We start from the raw sequence: 26,978 nt of genomic DNA on the forward strand, positions 1-26,978 counted from the left end.
AAATTGATGATCGAGAATTTCCATACCTAATTAGCCAAAGACCAGTATGTCCTTTTCCAGAGTCTTCAACCCTCTACCCTTAAATTACCACTGATGTCTAGTGAATAGATGTAAGATTGTTCAGCTTACCTAATTATTATTGATTAAGCTTTGGTAGTTTGTGTTTTTCAAAGAATGTGTCCATTTCATGTGAGTTGTAAAATGTATGTTTTTGAAATAGTTTATAACAATCTCTTATTATTCTTTGAATGACTATAGTGTATTGGTTTATTGTCTTCTCTCATATTTTTCATTATTCTGGCTAGAGACTTATCTGTATTGATCTTTTAAGAAATAACATTTTTATTCATTAGTTGTCTATGTAGTTTTATAATTTTTTTTCAATTTCATTGTTTTATGGTCTTACTTTTACTACTTTGTTCTTTCTGCTTGCTTTTATTTTGCTGTAACCTCACCATTCCCCACTATCCTGCCCTGTATTTTAAGGCATAAATTTAGATTATTGATTTGAAATTTTATTCTTTTTTAATTTAAACATTTAATTTCTAATTATCTTCTAGTTACCTCCTTAACAGTATTTTAGAAACTTTGGTATTTTGTATTTTCATTCCTTTAAAACCATTTCCTAAATTTCCTTTTTATTTCTTCTTTAATCTGTGAATTATTTAGAAGTGTGGTGCTTGCTTTCCAGAATGAGGTGTGTCTTGAGATATATCTCTTTTTTTAAAGATTTTATTTATTTATTTGTCAGAGAGAGAAAAAGAGCACAGCAGGGGGAGCTGCAGGCAGAGGGAGAAGCAGGCTCCCCGCTGAGCAGGGAGCCCAATGTGGGACTCCATCCCAAGACCCTGGGATCATGACCTGAGCACAAGGCAGATGCTTAACTGACTGAGACTGCTGGGCTCCTGATAGTTCTTTTTTCTTTCTTTCTTTTTTTTTTTAAGATTTTATTTATTCATTTGAGAGAGAGAGAGAGAGGAGAGAGAGAGTGTGAGCAGTGGGGAGAGGCAGAGGGAGAAGCAGACTCTTCACTGAGCCAGGAGCCCTACATGGGATCGACCCAAGCACCAGGAGATAATGACCTGATCAGAAGGCAGACACTTAGCTGTCTGAGCCACCTAGGTGCCCCTGAGGTATATTTTTGTTAATCTTTTCTAGTTTAATTTCTTTGTATCATACTTTATAAAATTTCAATCTTTTCAAATTTATTGAGAATTTTTTATGACCTAGAATATCATTCATCTTGGTGACTATTTAATGTGTATTTGAAAACAAAGTGTATTATGCTTTTTTCTTTGGTGTAGCGCTCTCTAATTATCATTTAGTTCATATAGAACAACACTGATTGATAGTGTTGTTCAGATCTTTTATATTTCAGTGTTTTTTGTTCATCTGGTACTGAAATAAGAATGTCAAAATATCCTAATATAATCAATGATTTTTACAATTTCTTTCAGTTTTATCAGTTTTAATTTATTATTTTGAAGTTCTATTATTGTTAAGTCCTGTTGATGAATTGGTCTTGTGTTATTGTAGAATGTCTTTGCCCTCTTTATCCCTGGCAATATTCCTTATGCTGCAATCTACTTTGTCTGATATTAATAAACTCATCTCATCTTTCTTCTATTTTGTGTTTGTGTGCTGTATATTTTTCCATTATTTTTACTTTTATTCTATTTTTAACCTTGTTTTGTACTTAAAACATTTTATTGTAGATTTTGGGGAGGTTTTATATACGTGGTTTTTCATTTGTTTGTGAATCTAACAGTCTTTCCCTTTTAATGGGAGAGTTTCTAGCATTTATATTTAATGTGATTATCAGTGTGATTATATTTAAATCAGTCCTCTTGTATTTGTTTTCTATTTGTCTCATAAGTCTTTTCTTTTTCTACTTTTTATGTTTCCTTCATTTTATGTCTTATTTTGGTTAATTTTTATTACTCCATTTTATCTTTAGTACTTATGTGTTATATGCACATTTTTATTTTTATTTTTTTAAGTAATCTCTACACCAAACATAGGCCTCAGACTCACAACCCCAATGTCAGGAGTCTGACGCTCTACCAACTGAGCCAGCCAGTCACCCCACACATTTTTAATTGTGCTATATTTTACCTTCCATACATTTAACATGTAATTTAGCTTCAAAAAATATAAAACTTATTTAAGTCAAAAAACCTTATAACATTTTCTATTTCTTAACCTTTGTGCTTTGTTCATGTACTTAACTTCTAAATATTTTAACAAACAATTCATTGTTACTATATTTGATTTAGACAGTCAAATTCCTTTTAAAAACATTACATTTGAGAAAAAAAAGGCTTGTATATTTACCTAGGTAAGTACATTTCTGTTACTCTCTATCATATTTTTAGGTCTAATAATATATCTGTCAATAATTTTCTGCTGCTTGAATATGTTAGCATTCTATATCATTTTCTATAGTGCAGACCAGGTGATAATGTGTCATCTCCACTTTTGTCTCTGAAAAAGTAACATCATTATCTTTTTTGAAAGATTTTTGTGGAGGTTTAAAATATAGGTTCTTAAATTGTTTTGTTTTGTTTTCTTTCAGACTGTAGTTGTCTTATAACTTGCATAATATTGCATGAGAAATTCTTTTTTTATTGCTTTTACTCTTACATAATCTCCCTCTCTTTGCTTTTAAGATGTTTTTGCTAAGACTTCCTCTTCAATAATTTGGTCATGATTTTCCTTAGTATGTGTTTATGTTTCTCCAACTATTTTGGCCACTGGTCCTTCAAATACATTTTCTACTATCTTTCCCCTCCCTTCAATTTTGAAACTCCAGTTACGTGTATGTTAGATTCCTAAATAATATATTACAGGTCACTGATGATCTGTTGATTTTTTTCCCCAGTCTCTTATTCTGTGCCTATTTGGATTTGTTATTATTATTATAATTATTATTACTGTGTTTCTTTTGCAGTGCTAAATGAGCTATTAATACCATCTAGTGTATTTATTTTCCATTTCCAATAGTATGTTTTTAACTTCCAGAATTTAGATTTCTTTTTGTCTTCCATTTCTCTTTTGACATGCTTATGTTTTCCTATTCCTTTTGAATATATGAAGTATATTTATAATAGCTCTTTCAACTTTTTTCCTATGGTAGTTTAATCATCCCTGTCATTTTGTGTCTATTTCTATTGATTGGTTATCTCATTTGGGGGGGTGATATTTTGCTGCTTCTTTGAATGCCTATAATTTTTGATGAGGGACAAACATTGTGGATTTTATACTGTTGGGTTCTATATTTTATGCTTTGAAAGAATGTTAAAATTTGTTTTGTATGAACTGAAGTCCCTTGGAATCAATTTAATTCTTTTGAAACTTGCTTTTAAGCTTTGTAATTTCCAGAAATTTTTGGCTGATTTCTCTCCAGGGGTTCTCTCCTTGGTAAGAATGGATTATTACTCTGCCCAAACCTTGTGGGGACCCCTTGGAAGGTTGCTGGTGATCTTTTTCTGAATGGTTTACTCCTTTTCATTTCTCCACCCTTGAAAGTCTAGCCATTTTCTCCTCATTGACCTCTGATTTTTGCCTCTTCAACTCAATAAGGCTATTGAGACTCCAATTATGTTCTGAAAACTGCTCTCAGTAAGTCATTTGTAGGGTTTACCTCATTTGTATACTTACTCTCAGGGCTTCTTGTGATGCCTACTGTCTTAGGCCTGAATACCAGTGTTCCATATATTTTATTTGAATTTTAATTGTTTAAGGCAGCAGAGTATATCTGATACCTGTTATTCTATGACAGCCAGTAATTATTTGTAGATAATCTGATAATGAATTTGATAACAAATTCATTGTCTTGGCTAGATTTGGGGCTATTTGGACATTTCTCTTTCTTCTGCATCTGTTTTGAGAAGTTTTATTTTTTAAGGTTGCCATACTTGTTGAAATAAGGATTTTTGTTATATTATTTTTAATCTTTAGCATCTATAGAGTATAAAATGAATACCCTTCTATTTCTTGTTATTTTTAATCGTTCTTCTTTTTCCAAAATCTTAGTTTATCAGTTTAATTAACCTTTTTAAAAGCCAACTTTCATCATTACTCCTCTATTGTCTGATTTCCATTCCATTGTTTTTGTTGATATATTTTATTTTCTTTGTCCTACTAATTTTGTGTTTACTTTCTTCTCCCTTATCTAGCTTTTTAAGGCGAAACATCTCATTGATTTTAGAAGTTTTCAGAATTTTCTAATAGAAACATTTGTATTTATTTCTTTGTTTTTTAAGATTTAATTTATTTATTCACGAGAGACAGAGAGAGAGAGAGGCAGAGGCAGAGGTAAAAGCAGGCTCCCCGAGGAGCAGGGAGCCCAATGTGGGACTCAATCCCAGGAGCCCAAGATCATGATTTGAGCTGAAGGCAAACACTTAACCATCTGAGCCACCTAGGTGCTCATTGAAATTTATTTCTAAGCATCACCTTCCTTGTTTGGGTAAGAGGAATACACTTTCAAGATTTCTATATTTTAGATGGAAGTGGAATGCTCTGTGTTACTTCTATCCTTTTAAATTAATTGAGACTTGGATAATGACTGGATATATTCTTTTTTAATGGTGAATGTCCCATGGGATCTAGAAAGAATAGGCTTTCTATAGTTGTTGAGAGTAGCATTCCTTAAATATCAGTTTAGTCAATATAGTTGAGAGTGTTCTGTTTTTTGTTTTTTTTCCTCCTAGTTTCAAGTGTCAGGAAAAAGTGCAATTAAAATCTCCAAGGATGTTTGTGGAAATGTCTTTTTTACTCTTTAATTCTATGTTTTTTTCTTGTAATTTGATGCTCCTGTTACTAGACACAGACACAATTAAACTTGTTAAGTTTTCATGATGAGTTGACCTTTTATTTTTATAAAATGCCTCTCCCCTGAAATAACTTTCTTTCTTAAAATACAGTTTTCCTATTACTAATATACTCAGTGCAGCCATCATGAATGTATTATTTGCCTGGTAAAAACACTCCATCCATGTACTTTCACCCCAGCTATATTTTTATACATAAAATGGGGAATCTCTAGGCAACAAATAGTTGGGTTTTGCTATTTTATTAGCAACAATCTTTTACATTAATTAACAATACAGAAGAAATATTTTAAATTAATTATTTAAATTTATTTTTTTATTTGTTGGATATTTTAATATGCTTCTGTACACTGCAATTTTTAAAAATGTTTGTTGTAGTGATTACTGTATACATTCTTAACTTTTTACAATATAATAAAATTGTTATTTTTACCACCTCACACAAAAGTAACAAATTTTCAGTAAGAGGTCAATCCACTCTCATCCTTCATGCAATGTCATATGTATTGTATCTTTATATGTTTTAATCTCCCAAATATAATACCATGATTAGATTTCTTGAATTTTTGAATTTATGCCCTTTCACCAAATGTTAGGAATTTTTGGTTGTTATTTTTTCAAATAACTTCCTCCAATCCCTCTCTTCTTTCTTTCTGAGACTCCAATTACCCATTTGTAAAGTCTTTTAATATATTTTCTGATGCCACTGAGTCTCTGTTTATATTTTGCTTGTTTTTATTTCTATACCATAGTATATTAGTTTGGATGATTTTTTTAAGTGTATGTTCAAATTTATTAACTTATTCTTCCTTCATCTCCAGTAGGTTATAAAGCCTAATCAATGCATTTTATGTTGCTAACATTTCATTTTTCAACTCAATTTTCAATTTACAATTATAATTTTCCATTTGGTTTCCTTAGGTTTGTAGTATTTTCATTTCTATGAATATATTTTCCTTTATGTATTTCAGCACATTTTTAATATCTGACTTAAAAGTTATTGTTTGTTAATTCCAAAATCTGAGTCATCATGAGGTTACCTTTGTTTTTGGATTAAATTTTGACGTCCTTACAACCTTCTGTCTTTGTTCAGTCCGTAACACCTTTAGATATTTTGTACATATTCTTTTAATGTTGTAGATCCTGTGTTCAGTCAGGGTTCATCTAGAGAAACAGAATCAGTAGGAGATATTCAGGGATTTAGTACAAAGTATTGGTTTATGTGATTATGGGAGCTGACTAAACAAGTCAAATCAGTAGGGTAGGCTTTCTAGAATGGAAGTTTATGAGGAGAGGGAACTCACAGGCATTGACCAAGGTTCCAGTTCATAGGTGCAATTTCTTCTTCTTCTTTTTTTTTGTTTTTTGAGGAAACCTCAATTTACTTTTAAACCCTTTTAATTGATTGAATCAGGCTCACCCAGACTACCCAGATTATAATCCCCCCTGTTAAAATTACCTATAGAGGGGTTTTGATTATATCTGCAAAATACACTCAAAGCAAAACCTAGATTAAAGCAACACCTAGATTTGTGTTTGATTTTTTATTAATTAACTGGGAACTTTAGCTAAATTAGTATATCAAAAAAATCCATCATATTTTTCTTTTTTTTTTTTTTTCCAGGATTTTGGTTTTTACATTTGGACCAAGGGAGGGTAGATGTCAATATGATAGAAGAAACTTAATAATTTTTGGAAATAGAATTCTTTTTTTAATTGCATTTTTCTGCCTTTGATATTTTAGCTTTCTTAGTCTTACTTGGTTTTCAGTACAGTCTTGCCCTTATTGTGTTCTTTCCATTTTCACTTCATTTTGTGAATATTTTATTTTTTTGTTTCCTGTTTGTTCTAGCTTGTGTTTTATCTATTTTATTTTATTTATTTTTAATCTACTTTATTTTAAATTTTTCTCTCTTTGTTTTATCTTTATGAACTTTTATTTCTGTTTTCTGTTTTATGATTTCTATTTTATGCTTTATTTATGTTTTATATTTCTGAACTTTTATGTTATTGATTCATAATTCAATTTTATTCCTTTAGTTCTTTTTTTATGATTTTATTTATTTGACAGAGAGAGAGAGCCAGAGATCACAAGCAGGGGGAGGGGCAGAGGGAGAAGGAGAAGCAGGCTCCCAGCTGAGTAGGGAGCCTGACACAGGGGCCTGATCCCAGGGTCCTGGAATCCTGGGATCATGACCTGACCTGAAAGCAGTAGCTTCACCGACTGAGCCACCCAGGGCTCCCGGTTTAATTCTTTTTAATTCATTGGAAAATAACTGCAAAAAAAATATATACCTCATTCAGTAACATTCTCTTATCAGGTGGTTTGTCTGCTGTTTGTTTTTTCTCTTCATATTTACTTTTATATGGTGGTATTTTAAAAATTGAAGCTCAACTGCACAGAATTGGATTATTTGTAATCCCTGGTTTATGACCCATTCTTTTAATTAGTTTTTGCATGGGTCATCTCTGCTTGGTTAATTAAATAATTACTTAAGTTTTAATAATGAAATAGACACTCAAAAACCATATCCAAAACAAGAGTTTGAATATCGATAATAAATATATCTTATTACCACCAACCCAGCCTCTGCTTCCCCCAAACTTTTAGACCAGAAGTTGGTATGCCACAGCCTAGAGGCTGGCATTCACTTTTATAAATAATGTTTTTATTTATTTATTTATTTATTTATTTATTTATTTATTTATTTTAAGGATTTTATTTATTTATTTGACAGAGAGAGAGAGCACAGAACCAGGGGGAATGGCAGGCTGAGGGAGAGTGAGAAGCAGGCTCCCCACAGAGGATTCAATCCCAGGATCCCGGGATCATGACCTGAGCTGAAGGCAGTTACTTAACCAACTAGGCCACCCAGGTGTCCCATAAATATTTTTATTTATGTATTGTCTGTGGCTTCATTCAAGTTGAGTAATTGGAATAGAGACCATTTAACCCATAAACTAAATTACTTAAATCTGACTTTTTTAGGAAAAGTCTGTTGACCACTATGTTGAACAGGTATTTTATATGGCTTTATTGATATTTTTTATTTATTCCTAATTACACATATGCATTTTAGTTGTTTTGCACTTCATAAAATGAATAACATATATAAGTACTCTGTGTATTTTTTTTACCTACAATTGTATTACAAAGATCCATCCATATTAATGTGAATCATTTTAATTCACTCATCATTACTGATGTATAATATTCTATTGTAGGAATAGTTTACAATTTATTCATTCACTCTCTCTTTAAAAGTAATCAGAGTTATTTCTGGCTTTTGATGTCGTGAAAAGTTCTATACTTTAAGAACCTTGCCCAATGTAGCATGACTATTAGCTGATTCAACTGGACTAGGTCTCAATGAGACTTTTTCTTATCTATTAAAAATATACTATATTATTTTCATTATTATGAAGACTTATGAAAACTTCAAAGAAATATTGTAACATTTAATATTTAATTCACTACAGTTTCAATATTAATGTATAATGATCTGTAAACTCAAAAATATCAAAACAATTGATTTCTATCAATACTTTTACAAATATATACATTTTCTTGAAGAACTTTATGAAAAATGTTTCTTCCTTTTCTTTTTTTTTTAATATTTTATTTATTTACTTTAAAGAAAGAGAGAGTGAGTGAGGAGGAGCAGAGAGAGAGGGACAAATAGACTCCCCACTGAACACAAAACCTAACAGGGTGCTCCATCCCATGACCCCGAGATCACAACCTGAACCAAAATCAAGAGTTGGACATTTAACTGACTGAGCCACTGAGGTGCCCCTCTTCCTTTTCTAAATCTGATTTTAGGAAATTTTAGTTCATATATTTCCCATACTTCATCTCTGAAAAATAAATGCCAGTTTATCATGAATATAACTCAAATAAATATCCTAAAATTCTTATGAGTTTCTTTCTTTTTTTTTTTAAAGATTTTATTTATTTATTTGTCAGAGAGAGACACAGCGAGAGAGGGAACACAAGCAGAGGGAGTGGGAGAGGGAGAAGCAGGCTTCCTGCGCAGCCGGGAGCCCGGTGCGGGGCTTTATCCCAGGACCCTGAGATCATGACCTGAGCCAAAGGCAGAGGCGTAATGACTGAGCCACCCAGGCACCCCTCTTATGAGCTTCCTTATCAATAGTTTTAATTTAGTATAATCACAATTTCTTTTCCATTTACTTTACAAAATGTGTGGTGCTTTGATTGAGATTTACATATTTATTGAAGAAATTAATGTTTCATGATTGCTCTGGGATGGCAGAATTCAAAACATGGCAATTGTTTGGGAAATAAAATATAACTTTTTAGAACTCAAGTGAAATCATTATAAGATATAGATTTAGAAGTCTGTTTTGCTCACTAGAAAACATCAATTATTTGGAATAGTAAAACACAATTCAGAAATCTGTTTGGTACCATAGGCCAACATTTTCTCATGATTAGTAATTTACATAAACTATCACAAAACACATAAAAATCATGTTGCTGTGCAAAAAAGATATTATGTTAGAGTATATTTAAATAAGTTATGGGCACGTGCAATTTCCACTGTATGTTTTATATTAATATAAAAATTAACCACCCATAAAAATAATAAAATGTGATGTTTTTCTTACTGAGTTTCAGTGATCATAATTTGTATATTAACTTAATGACCAGAAACAATTAAATAAAGCTAGTTAAATCCTATGAATATTATGGATTATGTTATTTGGTTGGATGTTCATGATAAAAATCCTAAGATTCATGAGAGCTATTTTCAGTTTTGTGAAACAACTAATATTTTGAAGCAGTATATTTGTCTTTTTTTTCATATTAAGAAGAAACTTCAAAAAACTAAATCTCAAATTTTAATAGTTGTCCATTAGCTTTGCATCTGCTTATGATTGATTGTATGAAATTACTTCTATTGTGGTTTGAATATGTGCTTGGCTTGGTTGAACTACAATTCAGGTCTTAAATTCATTAATTGCATAGGGATATGCTCAGGGAGCACGCAAGTTATCTATATGATATTTGTAGTATAGTACATTATAATTAAAATAACGCAAGTTTAATATTTAATCAATAGTCATTAAGTATTTTCTGATGATTATCTGATCTCCTTTTCTTAAGTATATCCATTCCAAATTTCTGGAAACTTTAAATGGTGATTTCCTATTAGTGCTTATCATAAATTCTTCATCTATTGCTTTATGAGCTACTTTTAATATATATGCTTAAATTTATTTTCTTTCCTTGGAAATCCCCTGGGATACTCTCTCAGGAACTTTCCCTCCCTCTGTTAGATATCTGAGTCCCAGTAAGTCTCTTAGATCTGTTTACTCCAAAATATTTTCTGCACTTACCCTTGCATGTTTCGTGTGGGTCCCTAAAATGACTGTCAAGATCTAGTCTTATAGAAAACAGTATAGACATTTCTAAAAAAAATTAAAAGTAGAACCACCACATGATCTAGAAATCCCACTTCTAGGTATATACCTAAAGGAAATGAAAATAGGATCTCAAAGAGATAAGTACATTCTCATGTTCATTTCAACACTATTCACATTAGCCAAGATATGGGAACTATACACACACACACACACACACACACACACACACACACACACACATATGGATGAAGGAAATTCTGCTATTTGTGGCAACATGGTTGAAACTTGAGAGCGTTATGCTATGTGAAATAAATCAGACAGAGAAAGACAAATACGGTATGATATCACTTATATGTCAAATCTAAAAAAGCTGGACTCACAGAGAGAGCTGATGGTTGTTACTAGGGGCTGGGGTGGGAGAGGAGGAATAGGGAGATGTTGGTCAAAGGATACAAACTTCCAGTTATTAGACAAATAAGTTTTGGGGATCCAATGCATAGCATTGTGATTATAGTTAACAATACCGTGATATGTTTGAAAGTTGATAAAACAATAAATCTTAAATGTTCTCACCACAAAAAAGAAATGGCAATTATGTGACATGATGGAGGTGTTAGTTAACATGATAGTGGTAAGCATCTTGCAATATATAACTACATCAAGTCAGCATATTGTACACTTAAATGTAGTACATGATGTTGTATAACAATTATAGCTCAATAAAGCTGGAAAAAGGTAAAAGGAAAATCTAGTTTTATGTTTTATACTTATCCAGCATGTCACTAAAAATTGCTACAGTTCTTTCTTCAGCTTAATCAGCTTAACTACATACTTAATTATATATAATTTTTGTTTTCTTTTAGTTTGTTTTACTTATGTATTAGCCCAATTTTGAAAATGAATCTAGCTATTTCTTGATTTTGTAAACAAATCCAAATTATTAGTAAAATATTTTGGGAACAAGACTTCAAAACTATTTCTTGTACTTTGGGCTTAGAATGCTCTACTGAGTTGTTTTTCTACTTCAACCTCCCAAATTGCCTATTTAATAAAACCCATTATATATACATTCCATGCTTTGAATTATCCTCTGAACATTGCTTTCGTTGTATCCCATGGTATTTAACAAGTTATATTTCATTTTCATCACAAATATTTTAAAATTTTTCTTGAGACTTCTTTGATGTGTATGTTTTTTATGGTTGTTTAATTTTCAAATATTTGGGAATTTTTCAGCTATTATTCTATTATTGATTTCTAGCTTAATTCCTAGTAATTAATTCTAATTAACCTGTCTGGTGACACATTTGTTTGATTATGATTCTTTTAATTTTTTAAGGTGTGTTTCATGGCCCAGAATATGGTCTTTCTTGGTGAATGTTCCATGTGATGTTTAGAAAAATGTGTTCTCTGCTGTTGCTGGATGAAATTTTCCATAAATATCAATTACACCAAGTTGATTGAAAGAACAATTCAGGTTAACTATATACTTACTGATTTTCTGCCTGCTTCATCTATCAATTACTGAAAAGGAATTGCTGAAGCCTCAAAGAATAATAATGGATTTGCCTATGTCCTTTGTTGTTCTGTAAGTTTTTACCTTACATATTTTAATGCTTTGTTGATTAATAATTGCTAAGTCTTTTTGAAGAATTGACCACCTTTTGATTATTGTAATATTCCTCTTCTTGATAGTTTTCCTGTTCTGAAGTCTGCTTTGTCTGAAATTAATGCAGATATTCCAGCTTTCTTTTAATCAGTGCTAGCATGGCATGTCTTTCTTCATCCCTTTACACTTAACCTACCTGTGTCTTTAAGTTTAAAGCTTATTTCTTATAGAAAACATATATTCAGATTTTTTAGATCTATTCTTTCAGCCTCTTTTACATGTAAGTTGATTATTGCTATAGTTGACTTAATATTTACAATGTATTTTTTTATTCATTACATTTGTTCTTTTTATTCCTCCTCCTTTTTCTGTCTTTTCTGGTTTTAATTGTGCATTTTATACTGTTCCTTTTTATTTTCTCTTTTTGTGTGTCAATAACTTCTTTAAAAAAATTTAGTAGTTAGCCTAGAGTTAACAATACACATATAATTAATTTTATTCTACTCTCAAGGTAATTCAGCTACCTTATAAGATAGTATTCCCAATTCCTCAGATATGTTACATATCTGGTAATATGAACTGAGTTAAATAGGCCTTTAATGTGGGATTTCATGTTAATCTGGTTAGGAGTTAAGTTGTGCTTAATATTTCCTGTAGCTGTAGGTGTCAGAGCCTTCAACTTTCTCTGTTTTGTCTCCTCTACTGTAATGAGCTTCCCTCAAACTCCTTTAAAAATAGAGTCCGCATTTTGCATTGCTTCAGCTGTAATCCACTGCTATCATAGTGGAGGTCTGTGGAGTCAATGATAAGGTTGGGGGTAGGGGAAGCGTTCTATAGTCCTCTGATAAATCTTAGCTTTTTGTAGGACTGTGACCTTGGGCAGTGATCTTCACAAGTATTTTTCAGCTTTTTTCCTCCCCCATAGGTGAGAAAGAAAGACAGTAGTGGTTATAATTGGGTAAGACTCCTGTAACATCTTTGTCCTTGTTGAGCAGGCCTTTGTTCTGGTTACTCTCTGGGTGTATTTCACAAAAGGTACTTTTCCTGAGCGTTTTCTTGGCTTTTCTCATAGGCAGTCATGTGAACGCCCATATTTAGCTAATCCAGATTCTTTCTTATTCTTAAATCAGTAGCTCAAAACACAATGAAAAATGAACTGAATTTCATAATTGGTGCAGCTTACCTAAAGCTTACACTTCTATTTATCAATTTAGCGACTCTCACAATCCATTCAAAGTGTCCATGCTGCAAAGAAAGCTTGAGAATTTGTAATGCAAATCCCTCTACCTTGACCAAAAAATGAATCTCCATATTCACCTCTTAGAATCAAAGTTTTTTGTTTATTCTCTGCTGATTGCATCACCATCTGTTGTAATTATATTTTGACTTGCATTTATTGCAATGCTTCTGCTGTCTGTGGACTGTTTATAATTAACAGAAACTGAATAATTTGTTCATTGTTCTCATTTCAAGGCACCTAATATATCAGAAACATAAGTATGTCAAGTATTCATATCCCTAAAAGTAATGCACTTACAGACAACATGCTTTTTATGGCTTACAGTTATTTTGATTTAGAGAGTTTTAAATGTATCATATATGAGGTAACATATTGAGAAGTCTCTATACACATCAAAAAGTGTCTGAGTTAATTCAACATTAAATGTTAGTGAAATTCTAGCTAAAGAAAATGACTTTCTGCCCACTAAACATAAATAAATATGGATATGTATTTTGGCAAAGGCTTTGAAAAATTAGAACCATTTAATAAAAATAAAATGCATTATCTCTGATAAAGAATTTTTAAAATACAGATTAATTCTATATATAAACTTGCATTATCTAAAGAATTAAATTCCTTTTGTTCCTCAATATTGTATAATACATCTTTGGCTTGAGATGATACTAGAGAATACTTTCTGCAAATGAAACCCCATAGTTTCAGAAATACAAAAATATATTAATAAAAATAAAGTCCAAGGAGTTTCTTGAGGTAAAATTCCAAAGGTTTAGAAAGTTTTCAAGTTAATATATTCCTTTGAACATACATATTTGAGGTTCCTTAGTATATTTAAAAAAATAGTTTCAAACTATTAATACAGAGTAAATTCCTATGTAGAAGAAATATATCAAGCAGACTTTTAATTAATTGTATCTTATTTACACTGAAATAATTATATTTTTGCAGATTAACTACATACACATGTAGCTTTAAAGCTTTTTTATTCCTTCTGCTAATAACAGTAACAACGATAAGAAAAATTGATATGCTAGGAGTTTTGTATGTATTAAGTCATTGACTCTGTAGCTTTAGGAAATTGTCTTTATTAACCCCATTTTACAGGTGAGAAAATTATGACTTAGTGCAGTTAATTAACTTGGCCAAAGTTTCATCTCCAATAAATGCCAGAATTAAGTTTCATTAACATTTCCATGACTCTAATATACTGGAGGTCAGGCACTGTTACATATGTTCTGTTTCTAAATATAATGAAATTGTCACATTTTTATCTTAAGTGCCAATACTTTATTTATGTTAAAATAAAATACATCAGTGAGAGTTTTTCTGCTTTTAAATACAGAATATATTAAATATAAGATATATTTCTAGTAGTAGAAAATCAAATAATCGGCTACTAAAGAGTATTTTTTCTTAAAATACTAAATTAAAATAATTCTCACATTAGAGCTACTTTTCTTCTTTCTTTCTTTCTTCATTCCTTTTTTTTGAGATTATGCTACAATATAATAAAAAATCTGGGACTTCTGAGTCAGGTAATATTCCAATTTTATATTCTATGTCTGTTTCTCTACAGCTAGATAATTTGGATATGTTGTTTATTTTCCCAATGGCTTAACCACCACCTCATTCTTTGAACTAAGGCTATCATCAGCATCAGGCTGTTGTCCTGAGGATTAAATGAGGCAATGAAATAGGGGTAGGCACTTAGTGAATGTTTATTCTGTTTTTTTCATAAAGTAGGACAATATAAAACACTGAGAATGTATATTTCTTCTTTTTTTTCTTATTTTGTGTCTACTTTAGTGAAAAATATTTAAAAAAAAATTTTATTATTATGTTATGTTAACCACCATACATTACATCATTAGTTTTGATGTAGTGTTCCATGATTCATTGTTTGCGTATAACACCCAGTGCTCCACGCAGAACATGCCCTCTTTAATACCCATCACCAGGCCAAACCATTCTCCCACCCCCCTCCCCTCTAGAACCCTCAGTTTGTTTTTCAGAGTCCATCATTTCTCATGGTTCATCTCCCCCTCCGATTTCCCCGCTTCATTCGATATGGAATACCAAGTACTATGTAGCTGATCTTGCTGTCTTTTCTATTTAAAAGAAAAACTGGGGGGCACCTGGGTAGCTCAGTTGATTAAGTGTCTGCCTTCGGCTCAGGTCATGATCCCAGGGTCCTGGAATCGAGCCCTGCATTGGGCTCCCTGCTCAGTGGGGAGCCTGCTTCTCCCTCTCCCTCTGCCCCCTGCCCTTCTGCCCCCTACCTCCCACTTGTGCTCAGTCTCTCTCTTGCTCTCTCTCTCAAATAAATAAATAAAATATTTAAAAATAAAGAAAAACTGTGGTAAGAATAGATAACAGATTAATTTTACTATTACAATTTAATAATATTTATTTTTATGAAAAAATATTTCATAATGAATAGGTTTAGTATGTGTTAAAAATGCACAGTGAAAAAAGGTCATTCTACAGATAATAGTATAGATAATATTTCAATTTGTTTCCATTTAAATAATACACAAAATTTTCCAATGTGTGTGTATGTATATGTGTGTGTGTAAGCTATCAAAATAACTTATCAAATGGAATTTTGAACCATTTCTTGTGGCACATGTAGAATAATGAGTATATAAGGGCAACAAAGTTCAGATAATACAGCATAATTGAATACAGTTGAGTTCCAAAGACATGAACCAGGGGAATATATTCCTGCAATCACCATCCAAGCAAGATATAACAAGCTTTGGTGGACTTGGGTGGTTCTGTTAGTTAAGTGACCCATTCTTGGTTTTAGCTCAGGTCATGGTCTCAGGGGCCCTGGGATCAAGCCCCACATCATTCAGGATCCATGTTCAACAGGGAATCTACTTGAAGATTCTCTCTTTCTGCCCCTCCCTCCCTTCTCAAATAAACAAATATTTAAAAAATAGTTATAATAAGCTCTATTTATATAGGCCAAGTGACTTTGAGAACAGAAAAAAGTGAAATGATCATGAATTATTTTGCCAAAAATGTTTCCTTATCCTCATGGAATGGGATGTTAATGAATGTAAAACCCAGAGCTCTGCATGTTCTTCTGTATTATTAATATGAATAAGACATGATGAACAGCAAATTTGTAGAAATACTGGATTACTAAAATTATTTCCTAAACATGTCACAGGTAGATGTTTGATAGTTTTGAGTGAATAAGTTGTGAATTTTAGTGGCTATTAACTGACTATTATGGTTTATTTTCTACTTAATTTTCCATTACTGATTGCTCTATTTACCATATATATCATTTTATAAACTACTTACATAATATGATCTGTAAGTGTATTTGAGAAACAATTTATTGCTTACATGTATTTCTATTCTTTAAAAAAAATGCCCTTATTTTAGAATAAACATTTTTTTAACTAAGGAGATATTGACAAATACAGTCCATTAATGGTTGAATTCCTTTAATATAACTTCTCTTTGTCTTTCTTACTCTCTATGTCTATTTACTTCTATCTCTCCTAACATCAGTCTCATTCTTCAAAGTGAGCATCTATTTATAAAATAATATTTCTTAAATCCTAAAACCAACTTTAAAGATCTCCAGGTGCTTGTAAAAGAAACTGACATCAACACAATAATGAACATAGTTTTACATTTTTATTCAAGACACTGTTTAAGATTACATTAAGTTGTTTGAATTTCAGCCAAAATAAATGACCAATACTATCTTATTTTCCGTACCTTTAATACAATATTTATTGTTTCTCTTAAGTCCTAATATTCTGCCACTATGTTCAGATGTAAATTGAGATTAACAATAAAATTCTCTGGTCCACATAAGAGTAATGTTACATATTACTTTATCAATCATTTTCCTGAGTAGATATTTCATCAGCTTTTCAGACCTTAAACTTGAGTTTCTTATTTAATGTCTATTTTGATGACAATCACCTTTATATACTAGTGCTATATCTATGAAAAAACATGTATGTGAGAGTAGACATTTTTATTTTGCAGAAATTTACTGTTTCAACACAGTATCAGATGACTATATCTGAAATTGTTTTGTATATCCTAGCCAGTCCTTAAAGAGAATAAAGCAAAGATACTTTCAAATATCATGGATATATTCAATAAAGAACTATTTCACACCAGCCATTGGGTCCTTAAAACAGCTTTCAGCATGATCATTTCATAGAGCTCTGGCAATGCTAAAGAATGCTTGGATTATGAGTTAGTCTTCACCATAGAAACACAAAGTTTAGACAGTAGCATGAACTAAACTTTTATCAATGAGTTTTCTTTCATTGTTGAGCATAGCATGTTATGGGACATTGATTACCAAGTTAAAGAGGCAAACAAAATTCCCAAATTATCCCTGGATATTGGAAAACATGAGTATAACCTCATTCAACGAAGAAATATTGAAAGATCAATTAAAGCAAAATTACATTTGTATTATTTTTTCTCTCAGCTAATCAAGTTTTGTGAAATTTTTCTTTTCTTACAGCCTAGGAAAACTGATGAATGGCTTTTGATAATACCTAGCTAGTGTTCAATTCCTAATTTTACAAAAGCTTGAAGTAAATTACCTTCAAGCACATAGAGCTAGTTTAGGGCCAGTCAGGATTAGAAATCCCATTTTTAAACTCATAGAGGAAAGATTTCTTACTATTCCACATTGTGTAGAAGAAAAGATCAACAAAAAGTTCAACATTATTAGAGTAATGATCTTTGTACAGAAACCCTGATGAGGGGTTTAGATAATTTACATATGCAGATGACAATAAGCTTCTCAAAGATACTGTCAAAAGACAGGAATAGTCTTTAAGAGGAGGGCAATGAATATATTTAACTCATCTGCAAGCAATGAAGATCACTGAGGTTAAGAATTGTAGCAGAGCAATATGGAAGCTTGCCCTTAGCAATAGGCTGATTCAACTGATGAATAATTGAACTAATGAAACACTGTATGTTAATTAATTGAATTTAAATACATTTTTAAAAAAGATATAGGCTGGTTCTCTCCAAATATAGAGACTGTCTAAAATTTAGCCTACAGTTCAGAGCTGATAACAATGTCAAACCTTGAAAACATATTTTAGACAATGAACTGAATCCTTTATGCTCATCTGATAGGTTCTTTATGGGTAACTTGAGAAACATTAAACAACTAGTGTGATTAGGTGATAAGTGAATACTTGATTAACTTAATTGGAAGTCTAAAAAAATCTACTTGGACTCATTACAACAAAAGATGCTGATATTTTACTGAAATGTTACTTTTATTATAAACATACATATATATGGTGGAAGTTGTGGAGTAAAGAAGATGACAAAATCTAAGCTTTAAGTAATGATGTATATGAAAAAAGCATTTGGTAAAATATCAGAAAACTGAATTTTGTCATTAATTAATTAGTTCCTTATTTGTTTTAGTTTCTTTAACTATGAACAGTGGTTTTATCACCATCTCTTAGGGCTTTTCCCGCAAGAAACTATATGATTCCTTAACTTTTTTATATTAATGAAATAGTCACATCATAACAAATATCATGAGTATAAGAAGATTTGATAGGGATAAATAAAAATTAAGAATGCCATTAATAATCTGTATTAATATCTAATAGTTATAACTGAAAAGATTCTTCAGGATTAATTTGAGGACTTTGTCACAAAATAGTTAATTAACAAAATCAAAATCAACTCAATACAATAAATATCTATTGAGTAGATTCAAGATATTTTTAAGACATAGGTCCTATTTTGAACATACTCTAAATGGTTAAAACAATACAACATATTGATCAATTCTAAAAATAAAATGTCAGCACACACATAAAAGAAAATTTCAATGTGTAAATATGTGTAATAATTTTAGATCCTATACCTTGCTGCATTTAAGCAATGCTCTCATAACTTTTTTGAAAAAAATAGAAGCTAAAGAACTATAAAAGAAATGTATCTGGTTTATAATGTTGAAAGAAATAGAACTATAAGGTTTAGGGATATATTTGCAAAAGATAATGAATTCTCCATTGAAAGGGCAATAGACATTTCCTCACCTCCTTTTTCTTATAAGTGCAAAAATATAGAGGGAATAGGAAATTGTTTATGGTAGAAAGAGCTCAGAAAAATACTTAGGATTTTCATGGGTTTCTGGAGAAGAAGGAAATATTAGCGAGAGGCACACTTTGGCTTAGTTTTAGTTTTTACTTCTGTAGCTGACATTAGAGATAGAGTCATCCATTCAGACATCCTTCTAGTTGCTTTCTTTTACTATAGAAACCTGAGCAATTATAGATAGAATAATAGAAGTTACTCGTTTTTCTTCCCTGAGAAGGATGCTGAATGGATAATTTTATTATCTGGAAGTTGTTGCTGGTTCTTTGCAAGCTTGCTTTACAGATGGATACACTTGGTGCCACAGGGATGTTATGGATATTGATCCTGGTATTTTAAAATCTAGGGTGTGACAGAGATTCACAGTGTCTGAACCAACTGGTGAGAGCAGAACAGACTTTCATGTATTAAGGCCAACTTCCTTATTATTGCCCTGTTCTTCAGTGAATAGACATAAAGAAAAAAAAATGTGTGTGTGTGTGTGCATGTAGCATGGATACAGAGTAAGGGACTCCTATAAAGAAAGTAGAGGAAAATGATACAGAAATAAACTAAAACTGTTTAGCTAAAATAGCAATGTCTGGTTAAGTATCATTGGTAAGATTACAAAATAGGGTTAGAGTAAAAGTTTAGTATCAGTGAAACCTCCCATCTATTTGTTTCAACTTACAATAATGTTTTTGAATGTTTATAGTTCCAACTTTAATATAATTTGCAAAATTCTGTATTTATTATTTATTAATATGAAAGCAGTGATATAAGCCTACCTCATTTATCATTTCTAATTTCTTAGCAGCTTTTATGATATTGAAAGAAACTGGCCCTAGGGGAAAAGCCATGCCATTTGAAAACTTTTTCACAAAGAATATGCAAATATATGAACTTATTCCCAGAAATTTTATTTTTTGCTGTGTTTTGTTTGTATAATTCTTATAAAATACAAAGTCAGACAATTTACAAACTGTTACATTATGCAATCTTGAGCTCAAATATGGAGAAAACATATGGATTAACGTTCTGAGGGACATGGAAAAAAGAATATGAGAAGTGAATAAAAGTTTGGCAGATGGAGCTATAGTAAGTCACTAAAGGTTGGAAACCATGAAAATGCAGAAGCTATTGGTACAGTGCTATGAATTTCTCCAGAAGCCCTTAGCAGTCCAGAATTAAAAGGAGAAAGCAGATGGTGGCATTTTTTTTTCTTGATTGATTGATTGATTGGAGAGGGGAAGCAGGAGGGATAGAGGGAGAGGGAGAGGAAAAAAGAGATTTTTTTTTTTAAGACTATTTATTTGACAGAGAGAGACAGAGAGAGAGAGGGAACACAAGCAGGGGGAGTGGGAGAGGGAGAAGCAGCCTTACCCGCTGAGCAAGGAGCCCGGTGCGGGGCTCGATCCCAGGACCCTGGGATCATGACCCAAGCCGAAGGCAGATGCCTAAAGACTGAGCCACCCAGGCACCAGATGGTGGCATTTAAATAGGTTCAGAATCAAGGCAAGAAAGAAAAAAAAAAAAAACAAAAAGAATAAAAAAGATGGACACTTACTCTGGCAAGACTAAAACCAAGATTTTCTCCAACCACATTCCTTCCAAGTAGAAAGATTTACTACCTAAGTCTACTTCTGCCCTGATATTTGGCAAACCCAACTACAATGCCACGTTTGATGAACAAAAGTTGGCCAGAGAGAACTTTAAAGGTTATACATTTGCCGTGTTTCTAAATTTTGTGAATCTAGGACCAGTTCTGTGATAGCCTTGCAGATTTTGTTAACATTTTGGATTTTATTCTTCTAAAAAAAGAAGACATGAAAGACTTAACCAATGAACTAGTTCAAATTTCACTGTCTTGAAGGCACCACATCCAGTCCAGAAAAGGACAGTCCAGACTGCAGGTTGGGGGAAATGTGTGAGGGGCCTGGAGCAGAGACCAAGCTGAATTAGAACTGCAGAGAATGAGGATTGATGCTGGGTTTTAGTTAAATAGGACACCTTTGGTGATTTTGGCTTTGATTCCTTTGGGTTCCAAATGAAACATTAAAAACTTCTTCAATTTAAAAAAATGAATTTTTATTTCATCGAGTTCTGCGTTATAAAAAATTCTTTAATTTACTCTCAGGAGATTTAGAAAGTTCATATTCTATTAAATTACAAAAATGTAAATTATATATATATGTGTCATATATTTTATACTCTGTAAGGGTTTTCCTTTTCTTTCTTTTTTTTTTGAAACCCTTATGAATCTAAATTGACCCTTTGTTGGGAATGCTGATTTTTGCTCATGTGCTTTTTTTTTTTTTTTAATTTCAGGGGAAAGTGCAAACATACTCCCCCACTACCATAAATTATGCAGTCGAGTTTCCCACATTTAGGGAAATAGCAGGGGTCAACACATCCGGAGTGCAATGGATACACCTCGCCCTGGGAAAACCACTTTCGTGATCATGGTATCTCCCCTGCCAGGTAAGTATTGCTCATGTGCTTTTTAACATCACAGCACGAACAATTTTACCTGAGGAGTTTATGTATGGATTCTGTTTAGTCCTAGTGGAAAACTTGCCTCTGAAGAGTGCTTTACATTTGCTTTTCTGAGTACACCAGGAGTATAGGTATTCAAGGACTGATTATGATAGTTTCTCAACTTGGGCATTCTGTACCAGTGAGCAGGGCATAAATTCCAACTTCAAAACCATGTGTGATATAGCTCATGGTTACCAATTATCTAGGGAGTTTGTTTTTTTTTTTCATCCTAGAAACCGGGTGGTGATAGAAAGGTTTTGCCATCTTCCTTTGCTGATAGATAAGTTCTTTGTTTTGCCTAGTTCACTCTTTTACTAACTATGGAGCCTATCAAGGCTTCCTGCTATATATGAGGGTCTAACTTCCACTCGCAGCTCGCATGGGCTCGGGTCTCACGTCCTTCCTCGGTGTGGGTGGTACAGCACAGACCTTTGGTTTCTAGTATAGTCCTCTGTTCCATGCAGAGTAGCCAGTAGATCCCCTCGACTGTGTGCTAACTGAACTGGTTTTTGTTCTTCTGTATTCCTGGCACCAAGGGTTTTAGGCTAATTTCATTTATTTGACGCTTTGATCTTAAAGAAATGTTAAAATTATAGTTCTCATTTCTAGATATTTGCAATAGGAAGAATTTCCGGCTGTCTATTAACAGGTTGCTAGAACCAGAATTTTTTATTGGGATATTATTAAATATTTAAACTTTAAAAAAGATTTTTTTCTACGTTAATTAGAGTTGACCTTTGAACAACATGGGGGTTGTTAGGAATGCCATCCCCTTTGCAGTGAAAAATCTACATATAACTTTTGACTCCCCCCACACTTAACCACTAATAGCTTATTATTGACCAGAAGCCTTCCTGAAAACATACAGTCAGTTAACGCATTTTTTTTACTTTATATGTATTATATATTAATTATAAATTTATTATATATTTACATTATATATTATGTATTCTTACGATAAAGTAGGCTAGTGAAAGAACAGGTTTATTAAGAAAGTCACAAGGAAGAGAAGATACGTTTGCAGTACTGTATTGTAAAATTCCGAATATGGAGCTCTGTGGCAAGCAAGGGGCCACACAGGCACAAAACCACATTGGCAGAGGGGACCTAGGACCTCCAGCAACAGCCATGCGGGGCCCCACATGGGCCAGGGCCAGGCCAGGTGGAGGAGGCCGGATGGGAGCCCTGCAAAGTGAAGTCTGAGGGCGTCCTCACTGCGGCCGCGAGTCGGGCCCCGGACAGCGGCTGGAGGAGCTAGCGCTGCTCCTTCGGCTGCCACCGCAGCTGCTGACCCTGCTGAACCCCAGTTCCCCTGTGGCCAAGCTGGACCTGGGTGACCAGCAGGAATACTGGGAGACATTCCAAAAGTGGCAGAGGCTCACCTTTGAGAGTACGTCAAGCTGCTGCTAAACAGCTTGGAATACTGGGGCTGAGGCTGCTGCTGTGGGGCAGTTTGCTTTGACGGTTGAGCCTCAGAAGACGTGCACATCTTTGACTGCAACTGCAGCGTTGGGAAGAGTCAGAGGAGGCACTTCATTATCGCTGCTTCTCGCTTCAAGCTCCTGGGTGGAGCCGGAGCATAACGGCATACCCAGTCTGCATGCACGAAGTACAGCACACCGTCTGTAGGACAGGTGGCTTTCAGAGCTTTGACATTCTTTGCTCGAACCCTGGACACTTCTGAATTACCCCGGCCACCTGGCTGAGGGCACCGCCTATAGTGTGGTCATTGCAGCATTCAGTGGCAGAGACTGGGAGAAGGCCGTGGAGGAGCACGAGACTGCCAGGGATGTGTCTTCAGAGTGTTCCAGCTTCTCCCTTGCTATGAAGGAAGAATGACTGGGGTCAGCAGTTTGTTGTCCCCACTGCCCCTCAGTGGTGCTCATGAATGTGGCTGATCCATGCTGCTGGTTCCACTGGCTAGCGGCCTTCTCAATCTCTGCAGCTTGCTCCAGCTACTAGGGTCTTTTAGGCACTTCTTTGTCCTTCCTCAGCCCAAATTTTGATGTAGGCTAGTAGACCTCCTTCTTTCTCTTCCCAACTTTTATGGGGATCTTTTAGAAAAGTAAATATTTTTAACATTAAAGTAAAAAATCCTCCTGCATATAAGTGGACCCACACAGTGAAAAATGTTAGGATTTATTGCGTGCCTACCATGTTCTAGGCACTCTCCTATGCAACAAGGATATAACAATATACCAGATAGTCATTTGTCTCCATTCAGCTTACATTCTGATAGAGAATTCATAACACAATCAAATTAAAAATAAGTATATACAGGCATGCCTTGGAGATATTGTGTAGTGTGAGAGTGGCCCTAGACAATATATAAATAAGCATGGCAGTGGTCCAATAAAAGTTTATTTATAAAAACAGGTGATGGGCCATATTTAGCCCATAGGTTTGCAGTTTTAGACTGATTATAATTTGTAGTCTGAGGCAGGACAAATTGTTTCTTCAAAAAGGAAAAAAAAAAAGGAAGAAAAGAAAGAAGGAAGGAATCTTTGCTGTCAAGGCAGGACAGAGTATTCCAGGTAGAGGGATGACCACAGGTATTAACTTTAAGTTCATTTATTTTTAGTTTTGGTTCATTTATGGCAAAGGATTAAAGATTATACATCATTTTAGTTTCCCATTGTGATTAAACATTTTTGTATGAAATTCTCTCTTTTCAAAGCTTTCCAGATGATTTAAGTCTTTATTTTTACTTATTAATTTTTTGGGCATAAGTTATTTAGGAATGGACTTTTTCATTTCCAAATAGTAAAGTTCTTTGTTCTGTGTCTTACAATTTAGTTTTTTAAATTTTAATTTATCCAGTATAGTTAACATACACTGTTATATTAGTTTCAGGTGTACAGTACAGTGATTAACCAATTTTATATATTGCTCAGTGCTCATCAAAACGAGTGTACACTTAATCCCCTTCACCTCTTTCGCACATCCCCCACCCACCTCCTCTTTGACAGCCATCTACTTGTGCTCTATACTTAAGAGTCTTTTGGTTTGTTTCATTCCCCACCCCTTTGTTTTGTTTCTTAAATTTCACACAGGATTGAAATCATATGGTATTTGTCTTTCTCTGACTGACTTATTTCGTTTAGCATTATACTCTCTAGCTCCATCCATGTTGCAAATGGCAAGATTTCATCCTTTTTATGACTGAATAATATTCCACTGTGTGTGTGTGTGTGTGTGTGTGTGTGTGTGTGTGTGTGTGTGTGTATCACATCATCTTTGTCCATTCATTTATCGATGGGCACTTTGGCTGCTTCCTTATTTTGACTACTACCAATAATGCTGCAATAAACCTAGGGGTACATATATCCTTTTGAATTAGTGTTTTGGTATTCTTTGGGTAAATACCCACTAGTGAGATTACTGGAACATAAGGTAGTTCTATTTTTAATTTTCTGAGGAACTACATACTGTTTTCCACAGTGGCAAGACCAGTTTGCATTCCCACCAGCAATGCAGGAGGGTTCTTTCTTCTCTACATCCTAGCCAATGTTTGTTGTTTCTTGTGATTTTGTTTTTAGCCATTCTGACAGGTGTGAGATGATATCTCACTGTAGCTGTGGTTTGCATTTCCCTGATGATGAGTGCTATTGAGCGTCTTTTCATGTGTCTGTTGCCCATTTGTATGTCTTCTTTGGAGAAATGACGGTGTATATCTTCTGCTTATTTTTTAATTGGATTATTGTGTGTGTGTGTCGAGTTGTACAAATTCTTTATACATTTTGTATACTAACCCTTTATTGGATATGCCATTTGCAAATATCTTCTCCCACTCAGTAGGTTGTCTTTTAGTTTTGTTGATTGTTTCCTTTGCTGTGCAGAAGCTTTTTATTTTGATATAGTCCCAACAGTTTGGCTTGGGTTGTTTCCCCTGCCTCCGGAGACATATCTAGAAAAATGTTATGGTCGATGTTAGAGAAATGACTGCTTGCTCTCTCTTCTAGGATTTTTATGGTTTTAGGTCTCACATTTAGGGCCTTTATCCTTTTTGAGTTTATTTTTGTATATGGTATACGAAAGTAATCCAGTTTCATTCTTTTGCATGTAGCTGTCCAGTTTCCCAACACCGTTTGCTGAAGATACTGTCTTTTTCCTATTGTATATGCTTGCCTTCCTTGTTGAAGATTAATTGGCTGTATAATCATGAGTTTGTTCCTGGGCTTTCTATCCTGTTCCACTGATCTATGTGTCTATTTTTGTGCCAGTACCATACTGTCTTGATTACTACAGCTTTGTAGTAGAACTTGAAATCTGGAATTGTGATACCTCCAGCTTTGTTATTCTTTTTCAAGATTGTTTGGGCTATTTGGGGTCTTTTGTTATTCCATACAAATTTTTGGATTGTTTGTAAGTGGGATTGATTTCTTAATTTTTCTTTCTTCTCCTTAGAAATGTGACAGATTTCTATACATTGATTTTATATTCTGTGACCTCACTGAAGTCACTTATTAATTTTACTAGTTTTTTGGTGGAGTTTTTAGGGTTTTAATTGGAATGTGTTATGAGCAGATAATGTGTCTTCTAAACATTAGTTTTGGATGGGGCGCCTAGGTGGCTCAGTCGTTGGGCGTCTGCCTTCGGCTCAGGTCATGGTTCCAGGGTCCTGGGATCGAGCCCCGCATCAGGCTCCCTGCTCAGTGGGAAACCTGCTTCTCCCTCTCCCACTCCCCTTGCTTGTATTCCCTCTCTCACTGTCTCTCTCTCTCTGTCCAATAAATAAATAAAATCTTAAAAAAAAAACAAGACCACCATTTAAAAAAAATAAAGACTTCATTTTAAACAAGTACAAAAATATTGAAATTATTTGTCAAGGCTTCATAAGCATGCACAAAAGAAAAGTATATGTTTTTACATGTGTGTACCTGAATGGATAGTATACACAAAGCTTATATAAATGTAAATATATGTTGTTAAATTCTAAATTTTTCTACTAAAATAAAATGTATTCAAAATGAACTTCATGTATATGATACTGATGAAAAATACCTTAAAAACAAAAACAAGACAAAAAGTTTTCATATAAGGTGCATTAGATACTGTTTGTTTTGCTCACACTTAATCCCATCCATTCTGTCCTCCCCTGCTGTAGCAGTGACTGGAAAGGTAAAACCACATTTCCTTGTCTCCTTTGTGGCCAAGAACAGCTACTGTAATTTGGGATAAGGGCATAGAATTTGGAAGTGAAGCAGATGTCAAGTTCTTGCATTCTTGCATTATATAGTTTGTATAATGATATGAAAATTCCATT

The 26,978-nt window shown here is 33.3% G+C and overlaps 1 non-coding gene and 1 pseudogene across 1 annotated transcript; one reads left to right on the plus strand and one right to left on the minus strand.

Moving 5' to 3' along the window:
* Positions 1–21,499: 21,499 nt before the first annotated feature.
* On the minus strand, positions 21,500–21,663 carry LOC113926131. Its single transcript, XR_003521205.1, has one exon. It is a non-coding gene; the product is annotated as a U1 spliceosomal RNA (small nuclear RNA).
* Positions 21,664–22,759: 1,096 nt separating this feature from the next.
* LOC113925456 lies at positions 22,760–23,551 on the plus strand (annotated as a pseudogene).
* Positions 23,552–26,978: the final 3,427 nt, after the last annotated feature.

Source organism: Zalophus californianus, chromosome 2, assembly GCF_009762305.2.
Source record: "Zalophus californianus isolate mZalCal1 chromosome 2, mZalCal1.pri.v2, whole genome shotgun sequence".
Lineage (NCBI taxonomy): Eukaryota > Metazoa > Chordata > Mammalia > Carnivora > Otariidae > Zalophus > Zalophus californianus.